Source organism: Taudactylus pleione, unplaced genomic scaffold (assembly GCF_031769625.1).
Source record: "Taudactylus pleione unplaced genomic scaffold, aTauple2 ptg000156l, whole genome shotgun sequence".
In the NCBI taxonomy this organism is placed as follows: Eukaryota; Metazoa; Chordata; class Amphibia; order Anura; family Myobatrachidae; genus Taudactylus; species Taudactylus pleione.
In genome coordinates this window covers 19,954,744-19,966,812 of record NW_028284558.1, presented here as the reverse complement: position 1 = coordinate 19,966,812, position 12,069 = coordinate 19,954,744, and the positions used below count along the sequence as shown (strand labels likewise).

At 40.5% G+C, this 12,069-nt stretch overlaps 1 protein-coding gene across 1 annotated transcript in view; it reads left to right on the top strand.

Moving 5' to 3' along the window:
• The window catches only part of LRP1B (LDL receptor related protein 1B), a 1,691,377-nt gene that overhangs the window by 792,947 nt on the left and 886,361 nt on the right, over positions 1-12,069 (top strand). The gene's annotated exons all lie outside the window — the stretch shown is intronic.

The following is a 12,069-nucleotide window of genomic DNA, read 5'->3' as shown; positions in this document are numbered from 1 at the left end:
CACCAAATCATTACTGACCCCTTGCCAATGTATAGCCTGTCAGGGGTTTCTAATAGATTCCCGTTCTTTCTCTATAGCAGTCCCATCAGACAAATGAACAGACATTCAACTTTTGTTTCTCGAATCCTCCACCGCCAGCTCACTATGAGAGATCTCTCCAAAATTATTGGGAAAATGAGAGCGGTAGATCCAGGGTTTCTACTTGCACCCCTCATTTGCAGACAGTCATTCTCAAAAAGCTTCTGGGATCTCTTCTCAAGAGTGGATTCACATGGTCATACAAATTCCTACTCACGGCTATAGCACAGCAGGAGATAAAGAATTGTCCTTTCCCTGCCTCCTCCCAGGCCTTTCCTAGAACCTCTCCCCAATGTCATAATCACCTCAAATGCTTCACGCTGGGGAGCATTCACACAACATGAAGCCGTAAGAGGTAAGTGATCCATTTAGGAATTAGAAGCCCACATCAACCTTTTAGAACTGAGAGCGGCCAAGTTAACCCTGGGTGTAACGGTTCCCCCTCAGCTTCGATACATTCCGGTTCAGATTCGCCTAGACAACAAAACTGCCGAATGTCACAGAAACAAAATGGGCGACACACGATCACTACTACTGTGCCAAGTAGCAATAGACATCTGGCTTTGGGTAGCATTGGGTGTTGCAAAGATCTAATCAGCTGTCCACCGTGTATGTGCCAGACAAACTAAACAAGCTTGTAGACTCCCTCTTCAGGACAAGTCTCACACTAGACAGAGTGTCCCTGAATCCAGAGATTTTTCACAACATTGTGACAGGAGCTATTTGCAACCCCATCCAATGCTCAGGTTCCGACATTTTCTTTCCAGAATCTGGGTCCAGGCTGCCTTCCGCATGGCCGCAATATCTTTTCCATAGACAGAGCTCATCCTTCCATATGCCTTTCCTCTCCCGGCCATGTTGTTGACAGTACTTCACAAGATCAGAACAGACAGGGTACTCCGAATCATTCTAGTATACCCAGTATGGCCATCCAGAATCTGGATCCCTCTAATCAGTCTCCTGCTCAAAGGACCCAAACTTCCCCTAGGACTGTCCAGAGACTGCTTCCAGAAGTCCCAAGACCTGCTTCGGGAACTAGCTCAAATCATGTAGAAGGCGATATTGCTCGGTTTCTTATTTCTGCTGTTACTGGGTTCATTGATCCGCTTATATTTCTGCTGTTTTTGTAAGTGCAACTTGTAAATTAAACATGTGTTTCCTAAAGGTTTTTTGAACTATGTTTGTTTTTGCTATGTCTTTCTGAACCTGCGTGGATTCACTAAGCACAGAGGGAAGGGAGACATGTTTTACAAATTCTAGATAATGAAGAAGAAATCTAGCCTGTATCATGACTGGCTGCATAGAGGAATACATCTTTATTTGCAACATCCTCCTAAAGATATAAAATTTTTGGGTGATTATTGTCATTTTATTTATTGGTGCTAAACATCATTTTTATATTATTTGCACTCTTTGGAACCTGGTACTTAAAGAGCGCCCTCTTATTGGTTTATGTTTAAACCGGCAGTCATAATGATGACATTAATCATGTCGATATGAGAATGTCGACATTGACCATGTCGACATTCATTATGTAGACAGTGATGACATTTTGACATGTTAGAATGTCGACATACTGTCCCTGGTGGCCCAACGGTGACTTACCTGCTCCTGACGGCTGCAGCCAATCCAGCACGGTCCCAGTGGTCATGTGACCGTCACTTTCGGATGAGATCACCATTGCTGCATGATTCCAGTGAGTATTTCACTCCTAACAATCCCTCTAGTGCCTAACCCTCCCGCGTGCAGCATATCCCTGATGTCAACATGCTGACAATGTCAACATTGCAAGTTTGCAGTGATAATACTGATGGCTATTAAATAAAGCGCACAAAAGGAGCAGTCTCACTATAGAAGTGTGTACAATTTGCCTACGGGCAAACATACACATTTATAGTCCATACACACAATGTGGGAGCAATTATGGTTGACGTGTTTAACTCTGTATCAGCCCCTATGAGACTAGCATGGATGTATTATGAAGCACACACAGCTAAAAACTTTTTGTCAAGTTATTTTTCTCTGCAACTTATTTTATCCATTTTAATGAACAAAAATTCTCTCCAACTTTTCCTTAAAATGAATGGTACATTTGCAAAAAAAAACAAAAACTGTATATTCCTTTTCAAATAAAGATAGCAAGTATTTCCCTGGAAATCAACACAATAAATAATATACTGTTCCCAATACAAAAGCAGACACCAGCTTTCTGTATTAACAAAACAGCTGTCTAGTCTGTTAAGATATTTTATTTTGTTATTTTTTTCTATTCAGTATTGTTTCACTATGTTATTTCTACATACAGTATTTCCAGTACAAATTACTAAAGTGGGTTTTGTTAAACTGAGCAAGCTGCTGGGGAGCATCTGCAATGTGAAATTCTGTCCTGCATTGTCATTACCCTGCTGCTGAGTACATGCAATAAAACAGCAGTTGGTGCTTCTTCTAAAAATGCCCCATGCTGACTCAAGCTGCGACCATGTGATTGGCCCATCTCTAGGAAAAAGGTGAATTTTTGCACGTAATTATGTTTTTATTCATCTCTGGAATGTATTGTGTACATGATGGGAAAGTCAATGGATTTAAACTATGAAATATCAAATTGAGACTCATGTACATTGAATAATACAATATGTTCTATAAGGACTAAATGACTAATTCAGAGATGGACACAAATTCCATTGTGACTGCGATTCTACACGCAGCGGACTTGCAAAATATGCTAATGACTTAGCTGATGTCTTGTGCCTCCGACGCCTACCTCCAGCATCTCACACACGCTGCCTACGTACTAAAGTGGAAACATCCGTCACACATAGAACTTCTGAATGTCTATGCTGTCTCTTAAGACGCCAACATCTGCAGCTGCATACGAATTCGCAAACGCTCACTAGAGCAAGCTCAGAAAACAGTTCCGACACGCCTGCATTTCACTAACTGCCCTGTCACCTCCCCCTAAACGCTGACTACCTGTCACTCATTTGTGTATAAATCCTCTCTGCGACAGCCAACGCAAATCCAACGCTGTTCCATCTCAGAATTAAGCCATACTTGCCTACCCTACTGATTTGGTCGGGAGCCTCCCAAAAATCAGGTGCAGACAAGCCTCCTGGTGGCCGCCGACCCGCCCGACCCCCAGGTAACAATAGAAACCCCCACAGCGGGGGAATGGGGGCGATGCACTGAATCGCGTCATCGCACACTTTCCACCCATTATAGATACGCCAGTGCTCAGCATATATATTTAATAAAGATGTGCGTCGACCCCCGTGTTTTGGTTTTGGCTCTGTATTAAGTTCGTGTTTCGGTTTTGGCAAACCGCCCTCACTGGTTCTGTATTTTTTTTTTTAAATGATAAAAACTGCTAAAATCACATAATTTGGGGCTGTGTTTGTTTCTACAGTATTACTAACTTCAATAACATTAATTTCCAGTCATTTACAGTCAATTTTGAACTCCTCACAGCTCACAATATTGTTTTCATCCAGATTAGGCAAAAAGGATACATCAAGATAGCTAAATGACAAAGATAAGCAACAGCAGTGGGCAGCACAAACATGTGGCAGTTCAACTTCCAACATGGCACATCTAGGAAATAGAGTGGCTCTGCATTAACAGATAGGATGGAAGTTTAATATATACTATATGATGCTATAGAATGTTTTCATTAATCAAGAACTAGATAAGAGGCCCGAGAGCAGTACAGGGAAATGGAGGTGAAGTATGTAGTGGAATAGAGATTGATTGAGTAATTGATTGATCGATTAATCATTATTTTATTACTGCTATAAAAAAAACCATAGCAGACGAGTGGAAAATGCTATTAAAAAACAAGCACCCAACATGGATGAAAGGGGTGCATTAATTAATTAATTAATTGATTGATTAATTGATTGATTAATTAATAATTGATTGATTAAAAAAATTAAATTTAAGGCTATAAAAGATTACATTGCCAGTTGCCAAGGATTCCTCACAAGGGTTGAATGAGAAGCCAAGAACCTTAATAATTGTAACTACTTCTAGATCAGCTTATCCTATACTAAAAAGAGGAGACTGACCTGCTGGCCAAACTATAACCCCCCCCCCCCCAATTAGGTAACACACCTCTGAAGTACATTTTTAAACTTAAGAAGGCCATATGCATTAACATTTAAGCAAACAGGTCTTCCGGTAAGATAACAATAAATCCAATGTTTTAAGTTATTTATTCTTAGGATTAGACAGAACTAGCCAATAGTTCTTAGTCCTCCCAGACAACAGTTCAAAGTTATGAAATAAAAAGCAGTAAGTAACTGCTCTAAGAAACGATTTTTCAGCACAACGGGGAAGCTGAAGGTTGCTCACTGTAAAAATATATATTTAAGCTTGATAAGCTGGGACTCTGACATTGTGTAAAATGTATATGTTTTATTAACTTGTTTTTTTTTTTAAGAATCTGCGCAATGACAGACCATTAAGCGGAACACCCATTATTAACACACAGCTGGGCTCTTCCATAGCCAGTCAAGTTACAGATATTAGGCAGCGTGTGGTAGAACAGATCAAAGACAGAAGAAGCGAAAACTTGAAGCAGCACATTAAAAGGTGCTCACATGTGGCACAGTTTTGTACAGTGTTATGAGCAGAATGCACTATGGAATGAAAAGGTTCTATACAATTAGATTTTGATACAACTTTTGTTTGATGCCAACTTTGTGAAACTTCAGCAAGGGCAGAAAATCTAATCTTTTTCAATCAAGGATGATGAAACTACAACAAGCTACATTCCCGGAAAAGTACAGTAGACTGCATTAGCAATCACTTTAATTTTACACATAGAAGGGATGGTGCTCCTGTCCCTGGATGTGTGTGTGTGTATATATATATATATATATATATATATATATACAATGGTACTGAAGAAGTGATCAGTCCCGTATCTTTCCGTGTATATGCAACTTATTTATATGGATATGCAGTGTCAGACTGGAGCATGAAGGGCCCACCAGGGAAATGCAGTGGAAGGGGCCCATGGTTAAGAGGTGTGGCCAGCCACCACAAATGCTTGGTTAACCATTAAGCAAATCTCGGTGTAGTGTCTATAGAAAGGAACCAATCACCCATGATCGGCGGTACTACTCCACCAGGTAACTGACCATCTAATAGAGTAACAATGTATGATTTGAGGTCTGGAACCTGTCACTTTGAGGAGTGGGTGGGCCCTCAGGCAGTGGGGCCCACCGGGGATTTCCCCTGTACCCTTGTGGGCCAGTCCAACCCTTTGGATATGGACATCTATTCCACTATAATTCCATTTGTGCAGTGGAAGCTGTATGTTCTCCAAAAAGAATCAGTTGTTGTATGATCCCGAATTTATGAAAAACAGAAGGGTGAGAACAAGTGCCTTTATAGTGTAGTATATTTTTAAGCAAAACAGCACACTCTTGATAGTTTTACTCGTACCTTAACAACCCAGAACAACCAGCATTGGGTTATAGGTGTTTTTCCTGACTCCACCAGGGTAATTCTCTTAACCATCCAACAATAAATGGCAGTATACTCCAAACATAGAATTTAAAGGGAGAGAGACATATTCTCATAGTGTAGTAAGTTCCAAGAAACATTTATTTCAATACATACAACACACACATAGAAATGGAGAATTACAGTAAAAAAGTTCAAACAAGCTTATCTGATGGTACACCCACAGTCCTCAACGCGAAGGTCCAGGGGTACACCCACAGTCCTCAACGCGTTTCGTCCTTATTGTGAATAAAACTGGACTTCTTCAGGAGGAGGTTTCCTCATTTCTCAGTCCTCATTTCATTTCTACTCAACCTGTACTGATATATGTATATAGAAATGTTTCAGAATCTTATGAGAATATATGATTTTCAAACTAGATATTAGATCATTATTAATTTACTTACGATTTAGCTATTTCTAATCATGAAATATTTAAATGTATTACAGTAACATCTTATGAGTAGGAGGGGCTGTAATATAGACTACTTCTATCTATGTATTTTGCCATTACCACCCTTATTGATTGGTTGCATTAAATTGTGTTGTACATGAATACGAGTGTGTGAAGTTTTCCATTAGGTAGCCTGCTTTATTATACATTGAAGGCACCTGCCTCCAGAATGCATTGAAATGGTAATAGTCTGCTGTTATCATTGTGATTGCTTTAAACTTGGAAGTTCAGGTTAATTTCCTCTGCACAAAATATATAGCAATGACCAATTGTACAGGAAAAGACACAGGTTGTCATTTTGGTGTGTATTATACTTATTATACCGTACATACACAAGGGGATTTGAGCAATGAGTTTGCTACACCTTCTGCATCTGTTATCACACTGTCCTCTTTTATCAGAATGTTCTCTTTATAGGACAGTAGCACCTTATTCTGTTCAGACATTTAAGGCAACAGGTGCAGGGGCACAAATCTACTATTTTCACAAATGTATATGTATATATATATTAGGGATGTGCAGGCTCGGATAGGTTCGAGTTTGCACGTGGAGTTCGGATTTTTCCCTCCAAAAAAACGGAACTCAGAACGAGGCAAAACGTCATCTTACATGGACGAACATCATCATTCCTGGTCTTTTGTCCAGGAATGATGATGTTCGTCCATGTAAGATGACGTTTTGCCTCGTTCTGAGTTCCGTTTTTTTGGAGGGAAAAATCCGAACTCCACGTGCAAACTCGAACCTATCCGAGCCTGCACATCCCTAATATATATATATATATATATATATATATATATATATATACTGTAACAATTCCCTATTATTAGACAGACTTATTATTACCAGCATAAGTGCAAGTCCTACTACAGGGAGATCAAGGCTGCGTGGCCACCCACAAATAAGAGATCACTTCCCTAAAACATAATTTGTGTATAGCAAAGGCATAACTAGGTACCTGGTTCTGTGCAGCTTCTTCACCCATCAGATCATGCCTCCCTAACAATAGTATCACTTCCAAAAATCTGCTCTTTTTCTGGAGACAGCTTTTCGGAAAGAGATACTTTTCCTCCTACACCTGCCATGTCCATATGGATTTCCCTGCTTTTTTGGAACTTGATGAATGGCCCTGACACTTAATTTATACAAAAGCATGTGAAAGTGTTAATTTTCACATGCTTTTGCATACATTAAGTGATGATGAATAGATCACTATATATGAATACATTTAATTTCAATAATTAGTAAACAAATTAGTTGGTGGATACATGCACTGTGCTACTGTAGATCATGGTTCTAGGCAGTTGTACAAAATGACAACTGTAGCTGTTGGTGAATACATCACTGTGCTAGATCATGGTTCTAGACCGGGTATGTCAAACTCAAAATCCCAACCAGGCCGAATATTCAAGGTCTAAGAGTGTATGGGCCGCAAGAAAAAAAAGTCTTATATGCAGTTTTGAAAGGTTTAATATAAGGTTCAATTAATATAACATTATAAAAATTGCAGGCAAAGTTAGGTTGCAAAGTAAGTGCATATAACAATCAAATGACATACTAATATAATAATATGCTCCTGATCCCCCCTCTCAATAATATGCTCTAGACCCCATCACCAAATTAAATAGTACAATAATATGCTCCAGACCCCATCCCCACATGACATAATAATATAATAATATGCTTCAGACCCCCCTTGTGATAATAAGCTCCACAAGTGTTTGGACCCACACAGTCGGGCCACATAAAATGTTTATTTGGGCCGCTTGTTTGACATGCCTGTGCTAGACAGTCATACAGAATGACAATTGTAGCTGTTGGTGGATACATCTCTGTGCTAGGTTATGGTTCTAGGCAGTTGTACGGAATGACAATTGTAGCTGTTCGTGGACACATGCACTGTATTAAGTCATAGTTTTTAAGATGGTTATACAGAATGACAATTGTAGCTGTTGGTGGATAGTGGATACATGAACTGTGCTAAGTATTATTTCCAGACAGTTGTACGAAATGACAGTTGTATGAAATGACAGTTGTAATTGTTGGTGGATACAATACTTGCAGTGTGCTAGGTCTTGGTACCAGGAAGTTGGCAGATACAGGTCCAGTGTTAGTTCATGGCTCCAGGTAGTTCAGATTACAGGCACTGTACTAGGTCCCTGGTGTGGGAAGTTTGTGATTTATGGGTAGTGTGTCAGTTCCCGGCTATAGATAACGTGTAGGGTCAGGTGTAGTGCTAGTTCCTGATTAAGAAGTTGGTTGATAGAGGCACCATGTAAGTTTCTATATCTACCTTTTGGCTAATACAAGGATTGTTCTAGTTTCTAGATCCACGCAGTATATAACCACAGGCACAGTGCCAGTTTCCTTTTACAAGTTTGGAATATTGCTTAAACTGGGTCCAGGATGTTTAAAATGTATTGAACCTGTTCAATGTACATTCTGATTGACTTCCATGAACATTATGTATTTCACTGATTCAGAATTTCAGGAATATTATGGATTTGATACTACCAACTTGGTTTGGGGCTATCCAGTTCAGAGATGTGGACTCACTGGTGGTTTTAGCAAGGGACCCCGCAATCAAGTTTGGACTTTTGCTGCATCTAGTACTCACATTGTGGCCCTCTATCTGGGTTAACAAACAGATAAGCTTCATGCCCTCTCCAATAAAACAGAGACACGAGAAAGAGAGTCGATCAAAGCTGGGTACCTGCCCAAGGTGCCCACACACATAGCGATGTGCTCACGATTTCCCTTGAAACTCTCCTCGGCAGCTCTGCACACGATCTCCACACGATTTGCTCACGATTTGGTGTCCAATCCTCATACGATCTCTCCTGCATCCAGACTTTCACAGTGCATCGCTTTCCTAGATTGTCAGATCTGCCCTACAGCACGGCAGATCTGACGATGCGATGTGCGACCAGCGGGGACGCGCATCACATCATGATCGTGAGTGGGGACTCATGATTTTGGCATATTTGACACGATTTGTCATCACAATTTGTCAAAATCGGCCAAATCGTGTAAACTAACGCTATGTGTGTGGCCAGCTTTAGATTCACGGCGAGACACCAGCTTAGTGCAAAAGGACTGTGGTTAGAGCACCCTGAGCTCAACAGCATGTGACAGTCATGTTTTGACAAACTTGTTTGACCTCTTTTTCTCTTTCTTGAAGCTTGTCGACCTACCAATTAATATATCCCAAATCACTGGAGCAATAGTATTATTATGTAGGCTATACTGTATTTATGAATCAAAATGATCATGCTAGGTATTATTTAGGCTGTATTATAATTTCTACCAATAATGAGTATTATAACATTGGGGAAAAAAAGGGACTGTGGGCCTGATTCAGACCCGCTCGCAAGCGCATTGCGCTTGCAAGCAGGTCGAAGGTGGCCTATTGTGCACACGCGGCATGCGCAATGCGCATCTGCGAGCCCCGTAGCGAGTGAGAACTTCAGCTGTCGATGTTGATCGACAGTTCGCCCCGTTTTGTAGGTGGGTAGGGAGAGTGGCTGAATAAACAGAGGCATTCCCGAAGGAACGCGTGCCATTTGTGGGCGTCCCTACTGACATTACTCGTTACTCGTGATGTCAGTAGTGGACTTCCTGCTCTATCAGAGCAGGAAGTCCACTCGGGCTTGCGAGACCTGAGACCCTACCAAAGGGTCTCCTCCTGCCCGCTTGCAATAGCTGTGGGTGGGCACCCACAACTTAGCGAGCGGACAGGAAAAAAATAAATAAAAAATACTCCCCGCCCTGATTCAGAGCGTGCGTTCGCAAATAGCGAGCAGCTCTGAATCAGAGACAGTGTTTTAATTCTTGACATTATTGAAGCTGTATAGATCCTGCATTAACACAAACAGTAGGCTTTCTCTATTAGCAACAATGGATGTATTTAGTATAGACGATTACCCATTTTATACATGAACAAAGGTTGTTTTCTAATAGTCTGCCTATTTTATAAACACTTCCATGTGTGAAAGCAATGCTGTTAAACAAAGTGACAGTTTAGCTGCAATTCTGTTTACATTTTAGAACATTATTTATACCCTATTTATACCCATACTGTATAAGAAGCTAAGCTGTCTAATATGCTATTACACTTGTTATCTTTTATCTCGGTGCCTATCGAACTTCCACCTGGGACTTTGTGTCTGCAGTACCGTAGAATAGAATAGTTACCCATTAGGATTAGGAAATCCCTGCTGACGCTGCCTGTCAAACATGTTTTTTTAGGGGATCGTAGTAAATATTCCAAATAAATTAATATGGCAAATAAGAGCTTATTAAGGCCCAATAAACCAACTGGGGACCTATGTATGTAGCCAGTAGTGCAGTTACAATAGGTGCAGGGGTGTGGTATTATAAAGTCAGAGATAAGGGTGTCTCACTGTATTGGTTGCTCACCCTTCCTCCAATGCCCCAGCACCTTTTTTCCAAGACACACACTGGAAGAAAGAAAAGCGGAGGCCTCTACTGATTGGCACGTATTCATACGGAATCCTAGCCTGCTCTTTTCTGAGCAGAACCAGGCAGTAGTAGGCTACAGTGGCATTTCCAGGCCCCTATCCAACTTTTGCTAAGGGGTCCAGCGATGCGCAGTATCACCCGTGTATGTTGCCTTCATAATTTTCTTTAGCATTGATTTGTTGTCAATCTTTGGTAGTGTCCATTGAAAGGAGTTATCTTTTTTCATGGAACTATGCCCCTAATGTCTCAGAACTCCATCAAGCAGCCATCTCATGTATCTCAAGCATTAGGATTGCCAAATACAATGAAGTAGGAAACGATAGATCCAGATGGATCTATCGTTATATTTTTCAAAGAGTACGTAATTTAAAATATAATTTTGGATAGAGACAAAAATGTTCACCTATGAATAATTTAATAGTACATAGTACAGTAAAATACTACTGATGAAAATGTTGCAGAGGGTTATGCTATATCTTATAACAACTGCATTAAAATCTTTTTCTTAGGGTTGAAGGGGTTAACACTTTTTGATTTATTATTGTTACTCTTAGATGCTCCAGGGCAAGGTGCCAAAGAACTCAGTGACTAAGAGAGCACAATAATTTTTAAAACATTATAATTATATGGCAGTTGGAGTATTCCCAGTTCCACGCCCCAAATAATTAAACTATTCGTATAATAAGTGAAGATGCTCTGTCCTGTTTCCGTAATGCACCGTGACAGCGGGCATGTGTGCCCCACCCCAAATGGCTCACACCACAGAAACGAGGTGGGACTGATCCACAGGAAATAACAGGAGGACCGGTAAGTATACCCTGTAGGGCAACAAGGTGGAGGGCTGCTCCAGGGCGGGTAAAGGCTGAGGTGATCCGGAAAAAAAATGCTGGGATCATTTTACTAGTTACAGAAATACATAAACCCCCAAACATAAAAATAGGTTAGGCTAACCTAGACCACTCTCTATTGAAGGTGGGAGACTAGACTGCCTAGTGGATGATCTTACTATGGGTTGGAAGATGACTGTCGATGGCCACTATTGAATTTCCATCAGTTAGTATTAACTGGTCCTAGTCATGTTGGAAAAGATCCAGCTAATTGGCCCAAGGGCCACACGGACAGCTCCCAATCTATTTGCCACTTATGTGTGTGGCTCTATCCAGCCTGCACAACAGAGCTCCTGATGAAACTTGTTAGCTTCACCACTTCTATCCCTAAACCCTAATGAGATAATTCTTCTCTGAGTCAGGCCTCACACTGACATTACAGTTAATCATGTATCCATTACTAGCTACTGTATTTCCAATATTACAAGAACAAAACCCTTGGTCCTTTGTCCTTATTTGATGTTTCATTCTGCATTGTTATCTCCCCAAGTCTATTGTGTCTGTCTGCATATTCTCTGTCCTGTTTCTGCACAATGTACAGCATGAGTATTTCAAAATGGGCAAAAACATAAGCTTGCTGCTATAACAGTTTATGAATAATCTAAAGACACACAAACTCCTGCTGTAATGTAATTTAATATATTATCTCTCCAACATTAGAACAGT